The following is an 11632-nucleotide window of genomic DNA, read 5'->3' as shown; positions in this document are numbered from 1 at the left end:
TTTAATGTTATACGCGCATTCAATTCCTCTCAACTGACATAACTCATTTCGTGTTTTCGATTGTTTAGCGATCGTCACGAAGTATTGCGCATTGGCTATTGATTTTCGGGCCAAAAAAAGAAAAAATCTATTAAGCAGGCTTAGCGGAGCTGCTGCTACATCTACTTCTGCTCCGACTGCTGTCTCTCACAGGACACCTACTCGCAGGGATTAGCAAAACAAAAGCCTGAGGCTCATGGCCCGAACGCCTTGAAGGACCAAATAAAACCAGCTAATGAAGCAAGAAATTGAAAACATTACCGAGGCGATTAATTATTGATACTTTGATGTTTGGCACCGCCTCGTCTGGCATTCTTTGCTTTGTTAGATAATTAATTTATAATTAAGTTAGTAATTTGCCAGGCAGCAGGCACCAGGCATCAGGCACCAGACGCCAGTCGACAGGCGCCAGGAGCTTAACTCAAACGCCGCTGCCACTTCACGAACTGTTTTTGCCTCAAAATTAATGGGCTTTAAGTTGTGTCCAGCAGCTGTGCGGTCTTCGATTAAGACTTTCTGAACGTGACTGGCCTGGCATATTGATGCCAATCAGCAGTGTCGTGCACGGTGCTCGGGGTCTGTGAGTTTTGCTTAATGCCACAATAGATACGGCTACGCTTCAACTAACCCAAAGACCGGGGCCCCCAGAGCAACATTTAACTGGGTTGGCGGCAGGGGAAGCAGTAGTGGCACTGAGAAACTGTCATTACTCTTGGCCACCCTAATCCCGCCAGCTATTTTGTACTCATCTGCACCTGTCCTGGCCAAAAGTCTGGGGCCAAAGTGTTTTTATGGATGTCATTTTAATTTAGATTCTTATCAATCCGTAATAAGCGTTTTGTGCGCCCCACATTTAGGTCAGAGACATTATAAAATATAATTGTTATGATTATGGGCTAATTTAATTTTAGGAATCGCCACAACAACTGGCGGTACAATTATATTTGAAATAAATATTTCACAAAAATATTTCTGTGTAATTTCACAACTTGATTGCATTATAATTGTGGATTATATTTGATGGTTTGCTCTTTGACACTGCACAGCGTAAACAAAATTGTTTTTGATTTTTAGCTGCTTTTTGGCATACGTTAACAAAAAATAATTCTTGCCCAGCCTTTTGGGCCACAAATTTGCATAAATTTCAGCCTCATTTTGTTAGCAATTTGTATGCGCAAGCGAGTGACACGTGCGTTTTAATTGAATGCAAATAAAATACGCCATAATACATAATATGACAAGCCATAATCCTGACAGCAACAGTTATATATGCTGACAGCTCGTTCGCCTCTTCCTCCACCCACACACACACACACACAAACATTCAGAGGGAGGGGTAGCTGCCAGAAGACATGTCACTAGCCTGACAGGCTGCCCATCTCTCAGCATTTAATGGCATTTTAAACTACTGTCTCTACTCTGTATCTCTGTTCCCTAGTCTTTCGCATTATTCGCCCTGTCTGTCTGTTTATATGTTCAAGTTTGTCTGACATATATCAAAATAGAATATATACGATTGTGTGCATATATATGTTCGTTAATGTCTGCCAAGTCAAAGTGTTTAAAATGTTGTACACGCTCGGGGCAAATCCTTGTGCTCCTGCTGGATTAGGCCGCAGAGAAACATGTGTGTGGAGCTGCTGAAGCCTTTACTGCTGTGAGACGAATTACTGCTGCGCCGCATTTTAGATTTATATATAAAGCAGCAGCAAAACTTAATTAATTTTTGGCGGAAGCGCCAAGCCAATTGGGCCGTCTCCCAGCGCTTATTTAGCTTAATGCCCCGCGTTGATATATGTGTGTGTATTATTTAAATATTGTATGTGTGTCTGTCAAGCATATTCGGAAAAAAAAAAGACAGAATAATAAAACTCTCCGGTGGCAACTGATGCCTTGTGCTATTGCACAATGTAAATTGCCACTTCATTTGCACAAATTTTTAATAAACCAGCGTCGCTCGGCAATTTTTTATAGCACACTTTTGGGGGCGGGCAAATAGCAGCGATGGCCAAAAAAATTCGGTCGAAAAAATTCATTTGCCATTGGCATCGCTTTTTCGACTGTGGCCGCAGACACAAACATTTATTTTAATTTTTTAAATAACTCACATATTTGTCTCTGTTTTTTTTTTTTCAAGAATTTATTTATCTTTTTTTTGTCAGAACTTACACAAATTGTTTGGCTGTCGAACACACACTACGAACACGCATAAGCGAGCGGAATTTAATTAATTTAATTTCGTTGGACATGCCCACTCGTTGTTCAGGGCCCACAGCAGCCTTTTTAGTTTATTATTCATGTGAATGGGGTGCAGACTGGAGGGTTATGCAAAATCAAACGACTCCAAATGCAAGGTAGGCACATACACACACACTCACTCACACACACGCACTGACCCACCCCTAGCAATATGCGCACACACATAACTCAGTCATGCAATCAGTTGTCAACTTGTCGTTTGCAGTTGCTGCCGCTCCTATTTACTTGCTGCGCCCTGCAATTTTCAATTAAAATATTTACTCAAAAAAGCGCAGAGTGAAGCTTTTTCTAGCAGCATTTGCATACGTATGCAGCTATTACTTACGTTTCAGGCGACGCATTCACTGGCAAATCGTTGTTAATTCCCAAAATCAACGTCCATTGCCATGTAAAGCAACAAATTGTTGGCTTAAATTATTAAGACATGACCTGCAGTTAGTTGTTGCTGTTTAAGATATTCTTTTGCTTAGTATAATAAAATAATTTCCATATAAATGGTACAGTAAATCCCGCGCCACAGCTCAGGCCGAAAGAAAATGTAACAAATTTTACAAATTTCGTACGCAATTTTCTGTGTGTTTGGCTGGATTTGCTTGGCCGCCGGCTGTTGGCACTGCCATTATCGTTACGCGGACTAAACCTAATATCCGGCAAACACAAGCTCACACACACCCACACACATACATACCAATGCAGGAGCGCAGAAAAAGGTTGTTAACTAAGGCGATGCCTGGCCTAGCTGCCTGTTTACATTTTTGTTAAACGTATCCCTGACCCATGTCCAATTCTGTCTGCCCGCACTTCTCGCTCCGCTCTCTTTCAGCTGTGACTATAATCTCTTCAAAGCAGCTGATAATGGTTTATGTTAGCTAATGCACCCCCCGCACTCAGCCATCACTCTGGGCAAACACAATTTTGCCGCATTGTTTGACTGGCCCGCAGTGGCTCTGCAGCAAAAATTGTCATTTTTTCAGACCTTCTCATAGTTTGAGTGGATTTTGGGATTGGATTTTACAGTACAGGTCTAATGAAATATTTGAGTTCAGGCTTTGGTCTTATGCTTTGATTAATGTAATTGGCACCCAGGGGCACAATTTGGCATTTTGATCCCATAACGCGCGTGCACTCGAAATGATTAATGTATGCACCATGAGCTACGCAAAACTTAAAAAGCATAAAACAAATATAAATAATAAATTGTGAAAAATCTGAAGAATTTTTCCTAAATGTAAAGTTAAGCATGCACAACAACAAAATAATAAAGACTGAGATGGATGGCAACCCAGCGAAGTTTTGACAGCTTCTCAGCTCTCGGCTCCGCCAGCTAGTTGCCCCTATTGCCAGCTGGTAGCTGCGGCACATAGGCGAAATCTGCAATGGCCAAGGCCAGGCCAGCCCTGGGCGGCTTGTTTGCTTAAAGTTTTACGCAAATTTCTACGTTTTTTTTCTCCGTGCACAGCTCGTGTTTTTTTTCACGACCACGACGCTGAGGTTCGCTGATATCGCTTGGTTACAAAGCTTGGAAAATTGAAACTGGGAACTGAGCTTAGCTGAGAGCAACAGTTTGGCGAAAAGTTGAAGCAAGCATTTATCAAACGAGCTGTGCAAAAAGTTTTACCACAAACACGGAGAAAAAAAAAACAGAAGAAAAAACAAAACAAGCTTTAATACAACGACATTTTAATGCCCTTGCAAAGCTTTATTTGTAAACATAGATACTTATTCAATTAAGAACATTACCTTATAATATACTAAACGAAAAAAAAAAAAATATTTTTTTAAACACTTTTCTTAAAGAACTTAAATTTACAAGTCGAAAAATTTCGGAAAACATTCTAGAATATAAGTATACATATATATTTACATCATATGAGTGACTAATGTTCTACAACCACTTTGAACATTGTTTCACTGAGTTTTTATGGCTGTTGTCAAAAATTGTATTGCTTCTCGCAGTTGCTGTTGTTGTTGCGGTTGAGGCTCATATGCTATACGCAAATTACGAGCGGTTTTGTCAGTTTGGCAACTGCCGCGCCCAAAAGCCAAAGGATTGACAGTTATTAAAAATGAAACGAGGCAATTACGAGTACATTCTGTTGTTGTTGCTTCTCTCCTTGTTGTTGCTCGCGGTTAGCTGGGTGTGTTTTAGCTGGCGTGTTTAACGGCGCTTTGTTGCCAGCAGACACAGTTGACTGTTTATTCGACTGTGCCCGCCTCTGTGTGCGTGGGTGTGTATCGGGGGGTGGCAAAACGAGGCCACGCATATGCTGATTGCCAAGGCCTTGCCTTATCGTTGGCTTTAAAAAATTGGCATAACCCGAAAAGCGAGCATTATGCTTTTTAGACTGAACGCTGCTTTGTGCTCCTGCTCCCATAAATCATATATATTTTCGTTATGTTTTTTTTTTTGGGTAGACGCAACAGTGCTCGACATGCCCAGCAACTCATTTTTCATGGCGTGGTAAGCGTAAGCGCATTAAGCTTCTTTTTTTTTAGCAGATTTGGTTGATTTTTTGCGCTTCTGAAATTGAATTTTATATTTTATGCGACTGCAAAATAAATGTTATATGCAGTAATTTTTATCTGCTGCAGGACAAAATCAAAATCCCTTAAGTGTGCTTGCCAAATGAAATATTAAACGGGGCCAGCCGCCTCATATATCATTTTATAGGGTCTCCTATTCCGCTTACTGTTGGCCACAGTATGCCAATTATGCCATATGGAGTAGGAGTTTGAAGAGGCGGGGTAACAGGCTGTTGCGTTTGGTTGCCCCGACTTGAAGCTCTCGTTCATCTTCCGGCCGAGCAGATAACGCCAAGGAGGAAAACTTTGCATAATAATGAGCAGTTTATTTAGCTCCATATGTGAATGAGTGTGCGTATGTGTGTGTGTGGCTTCCGTTTCCAAGGCTCGCCGTGTGTGTGCGGCAGCTGGCTGCTCGGCTGGGCCACAACAGCCACAGCAAACGACGGCGGCGGCCAAAAGTTTGCACAAATTTCGTGTTGTTCTTTCATTTAGCGCAAAATTGTTGCGTTGTTTTCGTAGCTGCCGCACTTTGATCAGATTAACACGCCCAAAATCGTTTTGCTTTCCGGTTGCCTTGCTAAAGAAAAAAAAGAACAACAACTGACTTATAAATAGGAAGGCTTAAATAAAATGTTATTTCTTGCTTAATACCGTATACAAAGAAAATAATAAAACCCAGAGATAATCAAATATTTTTTAAATATTCTGCAAAGGCTAATAAAAAAATTGGATGAGAAAATTTAAGAATTTGCCTAGTGTGTTTAAATACTCTTCGCAATTTATAGATAAAAAATACTAATTAAAATGTTGCTTTTTATAAATGCTTGCAACATTTTTATAAGAAATTGTATTGTTGGCAAATGTAAGTTAAAGCTTCTTGTGGCTCAGCTAACGAGTTGTCATAACTTTAAAGGGCATAAAAAAATATTTGTTAGACAACTTATGATGCATGTTGTTTGTTTTACCTATTTTTAACAGCTCTGTTTGCTTTGCACTTTGCTTGCTGTCCGAACAAACTCGCACAAACTAAGCTCCGACCAGAAGGGCGAGTGCCGTTTGCTTAGCGCTTGGGATGCGGTGCAGCCAACACACACTGAGACACAGACAGGCACTCGGGCCCAGAGAATAGCCAGGGAGCAAACGCATTTCTCATGCTCACAAAACGCACATCAAATTTGCATAATTTTGCGCAAAGCAACATTTTGCACAAACAAATGGCCACCTACCAGGCACACGCAACAGGCAGTCCAAATGTGGTCTGCTCCGCATGGGTTGGGTGACGGTGGGGGGTCATGTCATTGCTGTCATGGATGCGCATTAGTTAGTAGATTTTATGAGCTGTGTTATTGCGTAAAACAATGGAATCTGTTTGCATTTAACTGCCAGCTAAACGCTGAAATCAAAAATTTGACAGTTCGAGTAAAGTTTTAAATGCTAATTAAAGGCGCAGCTGCCAACGGTGGCGTATACGTAATGAGGCCAATTTTTCAAATTGGCCAAGAATATGAGACCTGGCAGCGAAAAAGTTTACAACATGTGCGTGTGGCAGCAAAATCAACATATGAAACATGAGAGAATTGTTAGGGGAACGGGCCTTGGCAGCCAGTAGCACTAGACAAACAACGTGATCGTGAGCGTGAGTCAGTGTACATATTTGCGCGTGAGTGTAAGTGTGGCGCTGACTGACTGCTGCTGTCTGCTGTCAACTTATTAAGTCAATGTGAATACACTCTCTGCGAAGGCAGCTTCGTGAATTATAAGCATGGCTAAAAATACTTTACCATGCCCAAGTATCAGAAGGTGGCCCAAACAGCCAAGGGGGCCGTAAAGAGTGCAAAGAGACTGCTAACTGAACGAATAGACAATGCGCAATATATGATTTTCATGCTTTCTAAACAGCTGTGGGCTAAGTGATAACTAATCCGTAGTAAAATAAATATATACTGGACATTTTGATAGAATCAAAATACGTACTTATTACTTATTACTTTCCGTTTCCCTATGAATTTCTACTATAGAAATGCATACAGCCAACCTTAAAGTAAACTTAAACCATGCCTAGCAACCGTTTATCATGCTCTGCTGCTACGCCTAAGGAAACGCGCGTCATTGCAACATTTGCGTAATTGCTGCCACACGCATGAGAGCCGGCAGACAGACATGTGCATAACCATAACAAGTATATAACTAGCACCTGAGATAACTGGGCATATAGTTGGCTCGGTTGCCTTGACATTGAGTGTGCGGCCAAATGTTAATGATGTGGCCTTAACTGCACTTGTTGAGCATTACTTTGTGACGCCACATGACGTGCCGCAAAACGTCAATCTCAGTTGGAGTCGCACGTTTCGCATTTACAGTCTCCATTGGCAGTATGTGCACTCAGTGGAGGCAGCGTAAGCTTCGGCAAATCTTTATTGATTATTGCGTTTATGTGTTTGGATTTGGTGGCATAAAGGCAAAGCATGTACCACGTTGCAGTGGGTGTGGCACATACAAATTCAACGTGTCGCAGCTGTCTTTGATAGCCGGTAAATCAATATTTTCCAATATAAACGCCTGAACAACCATACATATTCTTGTTTTTTCTTTTTTATTTTGTTTTTGTTTTACGCTCTTCAGCAAGTAAATCCTTTGCCAAACAAAGGAGCCAGGACTTTGCTGGCAGCATGCGTGCCAAATGCGCTAGGTTTCGATGTAGGGACTAGAAAAGAAATGGTTGCTGCTTTGTTTCGCTTAGTCCCTCTACATGTGTTGTACTTATTTTTATTTGGTTTATTCGACCATCGCCTTGTTGTATGTATAAGTAATGCCCTACCAGGACATGGCAGCAATGGGCAATGCACATTACGTGTGCACAAGGTTAACGAAACCGAACTTAAAGTCAGAGAAATCCTGAGATCTATTGACGTTGGCAGCATTTTAGATTGCCTTGGCTATACTCAACAAAAGGGTTGCCCGGAAACCGGAACAGGAACTGGCAAAGGAAGCGCCCCATTGCAGTCGGCATAGCTCATGGCTCTTGGCTGCCAGGCAAGCAGTTCGTGGCAGGCCACTTAATCCGCTCATTAGGCAACAGCTGCAGCTTAGAAATGATATTTATATAAATTTTAGAAAGGTTTATTATGACTTTTGGACGCACCGCACTAGCACCAGCACAAACCTAGTCTAGTGCTATAAATTATGGTTTTCATAGCCGCAGCAGCAGCGATTGCCATGGCAAAAGCTGAGAGAAGAAAGCAGGGGAGATTTGCAGATGCCGCATGCTTTGTCCTGAGTAAAGTGTCACTTTGGGTTGCAATTCTTGGGTGCATTTTGAAGGCAGATTGTTGAGCTGGTGCCATTTATTATATACAATATAAGCAGCTGTCATTTGGCATGCCTCGCTGCACATCAGGTTGCAAGCCCTTGTCTAGCCCGCATAAGTATGCTACACTTGCTTTGTGGCGCCTTTGTGCTAAACTTGGCTGCTGCTGCTGCTGACTGCTGCTTTATTTATTTACACACACATGCACAGGATAGGCTGCTGCGCCTTAAGTAAACATTATTAAAATTGCCAACGCCGTTGCCAGGCAATTCTAAAATAACCAAGGAACCCACGCAGCCATGAAGGCCGGCAGATATAGAGTGAGATAGATATAATGATAGCAAGAAAGAGAGGAAGGGAGAGTTATCGCCCTTCCACCAAGCCCTGTAGCTGAGCAAGTGCCTTTGTAGTGGCAATGGAAATTGTCATTTTCATATATGAGAAAAGTCTCGTTTTTCCAAGCTCTTGTAGAGCCACATTGAAAAATACGAGGCGTCATGGCAGCCAAGGTTATTATTATTATTGCTAAGCTAAAGTGGACGCCACCCAGACCCACACACACAGGGATGTCCACACCCACCCGCACACACACACAGTCGCGCATATAGAGATACACATCTACTTGTTGATTATGCTGGGGCCTGTATGATTATCCTTTTTTCACTGGGTTTATTAGAAAGCTGTCAACAACTCTCAGCGCGCCTCGACGCACACTTGACATTTATTTATGCAAAAATGTGAAATCATTTGTGAAGCTTGCTTTCAGCGCACAGCAGTTGCGCCCACACCCGGCGGCAAAAAGGACCAGGCAAAAAAGGATGCACGCCTCGCTGCCTGGAATATGAGTGCCACAAAAACTGGCCAAGGCTCATGGTCAAAAAAAAGGGTTCGCGAATCAAGTTTTTTCGCAGGCAATCAAATCGTAAAGGCTTAAAAAGAGGCGGAAAAAATGCGGGCGGCAGTCAAATTCGCTTTTGTGCAACACTTTATGGCACACTATGCGGCATATCGCTTGCTGCAGCTGCAGCATGCTCTTTACCCCGCACCCTCTCTGCTAATAACTCATCATTAGATTAAAAACTTTTGTGCCATCACGCGCTTTTTCAGTTATGGCTGGGAAAGCGTAAAATTTTCAAGCATTTTATAACTTTGTCTCGCCGAAAAAATCAGACTTTTTTATTGTGCTGCCGGGGTGCGCATTAATTTGGCAGCAGGAAGCATGAAATTTTCATATTAAAATATTCAGGCACATAAATGGATCACTCGTGCCTAGCGAGTCACAGCTTCCTCTTGTCATGTATCTCTCTCGTAACATGCTTTTGTTATTTTTTGATGAATCTCAGTGCGCACGTGTCTCTGGGTTACTTCCGCTTCTAGGAAACAGCAGGCAATGCCAACGCTGGCATCAGAGGCAGCTCATTAGGCGAAATGCAAAACAAATACATGTATTGTTTGTGTAATTCAAAAGGTTGTGCTTCGGTTATTACTCTATTAGTGCAAAGTAATCGCATAGTCTACATAAGTGATACAGCCATAGTCAAGTATATAAGCACAGGCACTGCCACGTCCACACACAAAGCCTCAACGAAGGCTCAACCCGAATCGCTGTGACGCATATCAGGCGCAAATATCTTGGGCAAACTTCGCTGAGCTTAGGCAAACAACTGAGTGACAACAACAACTACAACAACGAACAATACACTGCTATAGATACATTTGGCTATAGCTATAGCTACCGCTATAGCTCTATAGCTATATAGCTTTATTGTTGATTGAACAAAAACAAGTTCATGTAGAAGTAAAGTGCCTACGTGGACTTTGGACAGAGTTAACTTTAACTCTTGTATCTGACTAGCACGTACAGGGAGCCTCTCCGGCTGTCGGGCAAGCCTGACTATCTGACTGTCTGTCTGGCGGTGCTTCATAATTTTTGGGCCTGGCTATGCATACGTTTAGACATGTTGGCCAAAGTTCCAACTTATGTGCTTCAACGACTTTGATGCTGTTGAAAATGGACTTGGACTTGGAGCGTCTTCGACATGATGAAACTTCAGACTTTGGTACAAAACTTTCCATTGCCTTTGTGTAATTTATGCTCCTGTTTTTGTGTGTGCAATTTAGCAAGGACGAAAACGTTCAAACTGCTGTTGGTGGTGCTGTTGCTGCTGCTGCTGCTGCTGCCGCTATTGACATTGACGACAACTTCCGCCAACGTCAAGTGACTTTACATTGCGGCTGGCGACGCGCAGCTGTTAGGCTTTTTCTAATTTACTAATTTAAATCAACTTTTGTAGCGCTGCCGAAAAACTTTTGCGGCACAACTTGGGAAACGGCACTTGGCACAATTATGAGCATGTCCTGGGCTCAAAATTATGCCAACACTATCATTAGTTGCCTCGCACAATACAAACTGGAAACCCTCGCTTAGTAATTGAAGTGCATACTTGAAGGCATTGTGGGCGGACGCTTCATTGTCAGCGCTTATGCCCAATGGGGCTCGACCGCAGCCCCAGCAGCTCCAAAGCTGCCCCAGAGCAGCCCAGTTGACCAACTTTGATAATTATGAGAGTAACGGCAACAGCCGCAAATGCCAAGGCACCGAAAACTTTTCCCAGTCATCCAAGAAATTAACGATGCAAATATATTTTCCTTGTAGAATATGACTTAGTGCGAACTTTCGGGGGACTTAGTAGACACTTAGACTGATATGCTGATAATTTGTGCCAACTGAAAGCATATTTAAATTGCTTTTCACAGTTTCGCAGCACTTAAACACAAGTTCAAGCATTTGTTATATATAAAGCCAATAACATTTTGGCTTTGAGCTTAATAATGAATTCAAATATTTGACGCACTCAAAAATATTTACACATTTGTAAAGTTAATTTTTATCACATTTTGCATTAATTTCGCAATGTAGGAAAATATGCATTAAAGTTTTGGCAATCAAGTGCTCCCCTCATTTTATATGTGTCTTTAGTTTGCGAGCCGGAAATATTTTTGCAAATATTGAGATATGCTTAAAACTATTTCAATTAATCTGTAATGCATTTGGTTTAATTAAAGTAAATTCGCCTTTGCTAAATTCTTGCAATTCTCTCGGTTGGTTGGTTTTGTTTTTGCCAAATTTCAACTATGCAGCAAATGAAATTTGGTTTAAGTGATTTATGCTTCATCGCACCTTTTATTTGATTTATATGCCACATTATAAATTCGACAGCTGTCGAATACCGTGCCGTGCTCAGCCCATACTCAATCAGTTCTATACACACTTTTCATCTGCAGTGCGTCTAGAAGAAACCACGTAAATATAATTCCCGAAGCCGAATCAGACCAACAAATATACGAAACAAATCGAGCAGCTTGATAATGGCAGCAGCTCCCACAAAAAGGAAATGAAATCAAATCGCACAGGTAATTTGTACGCACAATCTTATAGGGAAGGTAAATCCCAGCCTCCATTACTGATTATATACTAAACCTACTTATATACATACAGAT

General features: G+C 41.7%; 1 protein-coding gene across 1 annotated transcript in view; it reads left to right on the top strand.

Annotated features, from left to right (window-relative positions):
- The first annotated feature begins 11423 nt into the window (after window positions 1-11423).
- Window positions 11424-11632, top strand: part of LOC115769591 (regulating synaptic membrane exocytosis protein 1) — a 41568-nt gene continuing 41359 nt past the window's right edge. The window contains exon 1 of the mRNA XM_030714473.1: window positions 11424-11545. The gene's annotated coding sequence lies outside the window, so the exon portion shown is untranslated. The remainder of the gene's footprint in view (window positions 11546-11632) is intronic.

The sequence above is a fragment of the Drosophila novamexicana genome, unplaced genomic scaffold (genome assembly GCF_003285875.2).
Source record: "Drosophila novamexicana strain 15010-1031.04,08,12 unplaced genomic scaffold, DnovRS2.1 tig00004554-arrow-pilon, whole genome shotgun sequence".
Classification (NCBI taxonomy): Eukaryota; Metazoa; Arthropoda; class Insecta; order Diptera; family Drosophilidae; genus Drosophila; species Drosophila novamexicana.
Note: the sequence above shows the minus strand (reverse complement) of the source record. Positions and strands in the feature narration are given on the sequence as shown.